This window comes from Eleutherodactylus coqui, chromosome 1, assembly GCF_035609145.1.
Source record: "Eleutherodactylus coqui strain aEleCoq1 chromosome 1, aEleCoq1.hap1, whole genome shotgun sequence".
NCBI classification, from domain to species: domain Eukaryota; kingdom Metazoa; phylum Chordata; class Amphibia; order Anura; family Eleutherodactylidae; genus Eleutherodactylus; species Eleutherodactylus coqui.
In genome coordinates, this window is record NC_089837.1 from 449,830,833 (window position 1) to 449,837,630 (window position 6,798).

A 6,798-nucleotide genomic window follows, 5' to 3' on the forward strand; every position below is an offset into this window, starting at 1 on the left:
TGGGAAGTTTGTCCACCAGCGCCCTGTGGTATAGCATCATTCTCAAACCCCTTTCCTCTTCGGGAATGAGAGTGGAAAGGTTCTCCTTATACCATGGGTCGAGCAGTGTGTACACCCAGTAATCCGTAGTGGCCAGAATGCGTGTAACGCGAGGGTCACGAGAAAGGCATCCTAACATGAAGTCAGCCATGTGTGCCAGGGTACCTGTACGCAACACATGGCTGTCCTCACTAGGAAGATCACTTTCAGGATCCTCCTCCTCCTCCTCCTCCTCCTCCTCCTCTGGCCATACACGCTGAAAGGATGACAGGCAAGCAGCATGTGTACCCTCAGCAGTGGCCAAGCTGTCTCTTCCCCCTCCTCCTCCTCCTCCTCTGGCCATACACGCTGAAAGGATGACAGGCAAGCAGCATGTGTACCCTCAGCAGTGGGCCAAGCTGTCTCTTCCCCCTCCTCCTCATGCTCCTCCCCCTCCTCCTCCTCCTCAACGCGCTGAGATATAGACATGAGGGTGCTCTGACTATCCAGCGACATACTGTCTTCCCCCGCCTCCGTTTCCGAGTGCAAAGCGTCTGCCTTTATGCTTTGCAGGGAACTTCTCAAGAGGCAAAGCAGAGGAATGGTGACGCTAATGATTGCAGCATCCCCGCTCAGCATCTGGGTAGACTCCTCAAAGTTTCCAAGGACCTGGCAGATGTCTGCCAACCAGGCCCACTCTTCTGTAAATAATTGAGGAGGCTGACTCCCACTACGCCGCCCATGTTGGAGTTGGTATTCCGCAATAGCTCTACGCTGCTCATAGAGCCTGGCCAACATGTGGAGCGTAGAGTTCCTTTGTGTGGGCACGTCGCACAGCAATCGGTGCACTGGCAGATGAAACCGATGTTGCAGGGTCCGCAGGGTGGCAGCGTCCGTCTTGGAGTTGCGGAAATGTGCGCTGACCCGGCGCACCTTTCCGAGCAGGTATGACAAGTGTGGGTAGCTTTTCAGAAAGCGCTGAACCACCAAATTAAAGACATGGGCTAGGCATGGCACGTGCGTGAGGCTGCCGAGCTGCAGAGTCTCCACCAGATTACGGCCGTTGTCACACACGACCATGCCCGGTTGGAGGCTCAGCGGCACAAGCCAGCGGTCGGTCTGCTCTGTCAGACCCTGCAGCAGTTCGTGGGCCATGTGCCTCTTCTCTCCTAAGCTGAGTAGTTTCAGCACGGCCTGCTGACGCTTGCCCACCGCTGTGCTGCTGTGCCGCGCAACACCGACTGCTGGCAACGTGCTGCTGCTGACACATCTTGATTGCGAGACAGAGGTTGCGTTGGAGGAGGAGGAGGGTGGTTTAGTGGAGGAAGCATACACCGCCGCAGATACCACCACCGAGCTGGGGCACGCAATTCAGGGGGTGGGTAAGACGTGAGCGGTCCCAAGCTCTGACTCTGTCCCAGCCTCCACTAAATTCACCCAATGTGCCGTCAGGGAGATATAGTGGCCCTGCCCACCTGTGCTTGTCCACTTGTCTGTTGTTAAGTGGACCTTGGCAGTAACCGCGTTGGTGAGGGTGCGTACAATGTTGCGGGAGACGTGGTCGTGCAGGGCTGGGACGGCACATCGGGAAAAGTAGTGGCAACTGGGAACCGAGTAGCGCGGGGACGCCGCCGCCATCATGCTTTTGAAAGCCTCCGTTTCCACAAGCCTAAATGGCAGCATCTCCAGGCTGATCAATTTGGCAATGTGCACGTTTAACGCTTGAGCGTGCGGGTGCGTGGCGGCGTACATGCGCTCGAGCTCAAACAGTGGAGCTAGCGACGTCTGGACACTGCGCTGAGAGACATTGCTGGATGGGGCCTAGGACAGCGGAGGTGAGGGTGTGGGTGCAGGCCAGGAGACGGTAGTGCCTGTGTCCTCAGAGGGGGGTTGGATCTCAGTGGCAGGTTGGGGCACAGGGGGAGAGGCAGTGGTGCAAACCGGAGGCGGTGAACGGCCTTCGTCCCACCTTGTGGGGTGCTTGGCCATCATATGCCTGCGCATGCTGGTGGTGCTGGCTCCCCAGCTGATCTTGGCGCGACAAAGGTTGCACACCACTGTTCGTCGGTCGTCAGGCGTCTCTGTGAAAAACTGCCACACCGTAGAGCACCTTGACCTCTGCAGGGTGGCATGGCGCGGGGGGGCGCTTTGGGAAACAGTTGGTGGATTATTCGGTCTGGCCCTGCCTCTACCCCGGGCCACCGCACTGGCTCGGCCTGTGCCCACACCCTGACTTGGGCCTCCGCGTCCTTGCCCGCGTCCACGTCCTCTAGGCCTACCCCTACCCCTCAGCATGGTGTATTACCAGTAGTGCAGAAACAGAACGCTGTAATTAAATGTGCCGCTTATTGGCCTGTGGTTGGAGGCTGACTTCGCTTACGGAACGCCAGGAAGTAATTTTGCGCAAGCCTGCTGTAACACTTAGCTGGCTGCGTATGAAGTAGGAGGACTACTACACCCAGCACAGACCCAGAACACTGAGGACAGTCACAGGCAGCCCAAATAGATTTTTTTCCCCAAATGTTTTTGCAAAGGCCCACTGCCTATATTCAATAAATATATCTCTTCTCTCTCTGCGTCACCGCTACTGGCCCTGGAGTATGTCAAATAACTGCAGAGTGTTGCACTGTGGACTGGAATACAGCGGTGATTTAACAGCCAACACAGAGCCAGGAAATAATTTTGCGCAAGCCTGCTGTAATACTTAGCTGGCTGCGTATGAATTAGGAGGACTACTACACCCAGCACAGACCCAGAACACTGAGGACAGTCACAGGCAGCCCAAATAGATTTTTTTCCCCAAATGTTTTTGCAAAAGCCCACTGCCTATATTCAATAAATATATCTCTTCTCTCTCTGCGTCACCGCTACTAGCCCTGGAGTATGTCAAAGAACTGCAGAGTGTTGCACTGTGGACTGGAATACAGCGGTGATTTAACAGCCAACACAGAGCCAGGAAATAATTTTGCGCAAGCCTGCTGTAACACTTAGCTGGCTGCGTATGAATTAGGAGGACTACTACACCCAGCAGAGACCCAGAACACTGAGGACAGTCACAGGCAGCCCAAATAGATTTTTTTCCCCAAATGTTTTTGCAAAGGCCCACTGCCTATATTCAATAAATATGTCTTCGGTCCCTGCCTCACAATATATGTCTTCTGTCCCTGCCTCACCATCACTTCTGGCCCTGGAGTATTACTGCAGGGCGCAATGCTCTGCACGGCCGATATACCAAAAAAAAAATGTGCAACACTGCAAAAAGCAGCCTCCACAGTACTGCACACGGTTAGATGTGGCCCTAAGAAGGACCATTGGGGTTCTTGAAGCCTAAAATACTCCTAACACTCTCCCTATAGCAGCTCCACCAAGATAGCACTTTCCCTCCTCTATGTCAGAACGCATCTGTGGCGAGCCGCGGGAGGGGCTGATTTTTATACTCGGGTGACACCTGATCTCGCCAGCCACTCACTGCAGGGGGGTGGTATAGGGCTTGAACGTCGCAGGGGGAAGTTGTAATGCCTTCCCTGTCTTTCTATTGGCCAGAAAAGCGCGCTAACGTCTCAGAGATGAAAGTGAAAGTAACTCGAACATCGCGTGGTACTCGTCACGAGTAACGAGCATCTCGAACACGCTAATATACCGGTATGTATATATATATATATATATATATATATATACACATACACACACACATTCATTGGAGACAGCATAATAACAATATATAATAAAGACAACATTAGCTAACTTTTATAACATGTTAGGGCTCATGTCCACTGCCAGGTTTTCACCACTTATCATACATGCGTTGCGCGCACACACAGAGCGCAGTGAACGGAGTCAGTGAAAGCCAATGGACTGCGTGTAGATATGCAACATAAATAAATCCCAGCATGCTCTCTTTCTCTGTGTACCACGCAACGTGAGCTTTGTACACTTGTATGGGCTGCATATAATACGGTGCCCATACGCAATGTCACTCTAAACAGAGTGGGGAATTTAAAAAAAATCCCACTGTGGATGCGCAGTCCCACACAAAGCCATATGCGGTCCCTGCCGGCAGCGTGCATGGCTGGAAAATGTGTAAAATGCTGGTGGTCTCCCACAGTGTTGTAGGCTTACGGCTATGGCATTGAGCCCTTAGTCACCAATACAGCGGCTCAGTTCTAGTATACCTCTAAGGGCTCATGTCCACGGGCAAAATGTGATTTAAAATCCGCAGCGGATCTCCCGCGCGTGGATCCGCACCCCATAGGGATGCATTGACCACCCGCGGGTAGATAAATACCCGCGGATCGTCAATAAAAGGCATTTTAAAAAAAATGGAGCATGAAAAAATCTGGACCATGCTCCATTTTCGTGCGGGTCTCCCGCGGGGACGGCTCCCGCGGGCTTCTATTGAAGCCTATGGAAGCCGTCCGGATCCGCGGGAGACCTAAAATAGGAATTAAAAGCATTTACTCACCCGCAGCGGGCCGCGAAGCTCTGCTCTTCCTCACGGCCGCATCTCCCTTGCTTCGGCTCGGCGGATGTGCCCGGCGCATGCGCGCGGCACATCGACGACGTGCCGGCGACGTGCCGCCGGCGTCAGGAATTCATCCGCCGGCCGAAAATGAAGATCCGGCCGTGAGGAACAGCTGACCTTCTCCGCCCGCTACGGAAAGGTAAATGCTTTTAAATTTCTATTTTCGACGCTCATGTCCGCGGGGCAGGAGGGACCCGCTGCAGATTCTACATGGAGAATCTGCAGCGGATCTGATTTTCCCCGTGGACATGAGGCCTTATAGTGAAGTCAGGTGCCGGCTCGCTGATAGTGATTACCGTGCAGGTACCTACAGTGATCGCTGGTGACCGTCACTTTCAGTTTTCATCTCTAGCTGGCCCAGACCACCATTAGGGCTTTTTCCAGCCACCATTCGTCTCTGCAGAATCCGAACAGACATGTTTATCTACATGGTTTCCCAACACGCCGCACACTGCTAACAATTCCCTCCTTCTGCTCTTTAACCCATTAAGGACACGGCTTATTTTGGCTATAAGGATGCGATGATTTTTTGGGGTTTCACTTCTCCACTTTTCAAAAGCCATATCTTTTATATTTTTCCATCAACATGGCGGTATGAGGGCTTGTTTTCTGCGTGGCAAACTGTAATTTTTATTGGTATCATTTGTGTGTACATAAAATGTATTGTAAAACTGTTATTCACTTTTTTGAGGCCTGGGAGAGAAAACACATCAATTCTGCCATTTCTTTACGTCACTAATCATGCAGCATAAATGGCATTATACATTTTTGTGGGTCGGAATGATTACAACAATACTATCTCACAAAACGCTCCTCGTTGTCCTCCCCCCACTCCGCATCACACAGATCGCCCCTCGTTCTCCTTCCAACACCTCCCCATCATACAAATCACCCCTCGTTCTCAACCTTTCCACAGGATGCCCCTTGTTCTCCCTCTCCCCCCACACCCCATCACACAAAATACCCCTTGTTCCCCCCCACACTCCCTATCTCACAGAACACCCCTTGTTTCCCAATTACACAGAACACCTCTTGTTCCCCCCACTCCCATCACACAGAACCCCCCTTGTCCCCCTCCCATTCCCCATCACACAGAACACCCCTTGTTCCCCCCACTCCCCATCACACAGAAAACCCCTTGTCCCCCCCCACACTCCCCATCACACAGAACACCCCTTGTTTCCCCATCTCACAGAACACCCCTCATTTCCCCCCACACTCCCCATCACGAAGAACACCCCTTGTTTCCCCATAGAGAACACCCCTCGTTTCCGCCCACACTCCCCATCACACAGAACACCTCTTGTTTCCCCCACTCCCCATCACACAGAACACCCCTCGTTTGCCCCCACTCCCCATCACACAGAACACCCCTCGTTCACCCCCACTCCCAATCACATAGAACACTCCTCGTCCCCCCCACCCCCTATCTCACAGAACACCCCTCGTTTCCCCCATACACTCCCTACACACAGAACACCCCTCATTTCTCCCACTCCCCATCCCACACAAAACACCCCTCGTTTCCCCCACTCCCCATCACACACAGAACACCCCTCGTTTCCCCCACTCCCCATCACACAGATCGCCCCTCGTTCTCCTTCCAAAACCTCCCCATCATACAGATCACCCCTTGTTCTCAACCACTCCACAGGACGCCCCTTGTTCTCCCCCACACACCCCGTCACACAAAACACCCTGTGCTCCCCCCCCCCACACTCCCCATCACACAGAACACCCCTTGTTTCCCAATCACACAGAACACCTCTTGTTCCCCCCCCCACTCCCATCACACAGAACCCCCTTGTCCCCTTCCCACTCCCCATCACACAGAACACCCCTCGTTCCCCCCACTCCCCATCACACAGAAAACCCCTTGTTCCCCCCCCCCCCACACTCCTCATGACACAGAACACCCCTTGTTTCCCCTTCTCACAGAACACCCCTCTTTTCCCCCCACACTCCCCATCACAAAGAACACCCCTTGTTTCCCCATCTCAGAGAACACCCCTCGTTTTCCCCCACACTCCCCATCACACAGAACACCTCTTGTTTCCCCCACTCCCCATCACACAGAACACCCCTCGTTTGCCCCCACTCCCCATCACACAGAACACCCCTCGTTCACCCCCACTCCCAATCACATAGAACACTCCTCGTCCCCCCCACCCCCTATCTCACAGAACACCCCTCGTTTCCCCCATACTCTCCCTACAAATAGAACACCCCTCATTTCCCCCACTCTCCATCACACACAG

The 6,798-nt window shown here is 53.4% G+C and overlaps 1 protein-coding gene across 1 annotated transcript in view; it reads right to left on the reverse strand.

Moving 5' to 3' along the window:
• GTF3A (general transcription factor IIIA) overlaps positions 1 to 4,943 on the reverse strand; it is a 31,817-nt gene extending 26,874 nt beyond the window's left edge. Inside the window, exon 1 of the mRNA XM_066583321.1 lies at positions 4,852 to 4,943. The gene's annotated coding sequence lies outside the window, so the exon portion shown is untranslated. The remainder of the gene's footprint in view (positions 1 to 4,851) is intronic.
• Between the last annotated feature and the right edge of the window lie 1,855 nt (positions 4,944 to 6,798).